Source organism: Asparagus officinalis, chromosome 6, assembly GCF_001876935.1.
Source record: "Asparagus officinalis chromosome 6, Aspof.V1, whole genome shotgun sequence".
Lineage (NCBI taxonomy): Eukaryota > Viridiplantae > Streptophyta > Magnoliopsida > Asparagales > Asparagaceae > Asparagus > Asparagus officinalis.
The window spans coordinates 13,732,689-13,733,569 of record NC_033799.1 but is presented as its reverse complement, the minus strand read 5'-3'; the positions used below and the strand labels follow the sequence as shown (position 1 = coordinate 13,733,569).

General features: G+C 30.3%; 1 non-coding gene across 1 annotated transcript; it reads right to left on the bottom strand.

Annotated features, from left to right (window-relative positions):
- Window positions 97–170, bottom strand: TRNAV-AAC. Its single transcript has one exon. It is a non-coding gene; the product is annotated as a tRNA-Val (tRNA).

Sequence of the window (881 nt, the reverse complement as noted above, 5' to 3'; positions counted from 1 at the left end):
AACTCAATGATTTGAGGGACTAAATTTTCAAAATGTGAAAGATGTAAGGGCCTGATACGGAAAACACTTTTAAAAAATATAATTTATTACTTTAATTGGCTTCGCCCGGGCTCGAACCGGAGACCTTCAGTGTGTTAGACTGACGTGATAACCAACTACACCACGAAACCAGCTTGTCGCAAAGTCCAATTTAGATTCACTTTAAAATCTTAAACAATCTTGCTAACCCACGTAAAATCAAACTGTAATCCTATGATCAATAGCATTTTGATAATATCAGCCTAAACTATAGCATTTGTTTAAAATCAATAAGTATTTTTAGATCTCTTTTTCTTCACCGAGTAGAATATTTAGTTACTCGATAATCTATTTGGATTATACACATAAAATTTTCATCTTAAATTTATTTTCTTGTTTGACCCCATTTTTATTAATTTCAATCTGACTAACCTGATAAAATTAAATCAACTAACATAAGTTTATTCAATCAAAGTGAACAATGACTTGTAAATAGTTACTGTTAAATCAAAATTAATGCCAACCAAATCTCTAATAATATAACTTTTTTTCTATTAAGTTTAGCTACCCATCGAATGGATGCTACATTGGCAATATAGTCAACCCTCGCAGGAGCCTAACATAATGATGGTGGTTAGCTTGGCAACGTCTTTGAATGGCAGATGGAGATTGTAGAAAAAATATATTATATATAAAATTTATAAGTCACGTTTAGCTTATAATTTGGGATTATACCGTGATTCTTTTTCTTTGATTTAATACAACTCATTCTCATGATGTAAAGTTGAATTCTTTGCGACATTCGATTATTATTTTATAATAAAAAAAAAGAGATTAATGAGTATCCTTGTCAAGGAGGGGAT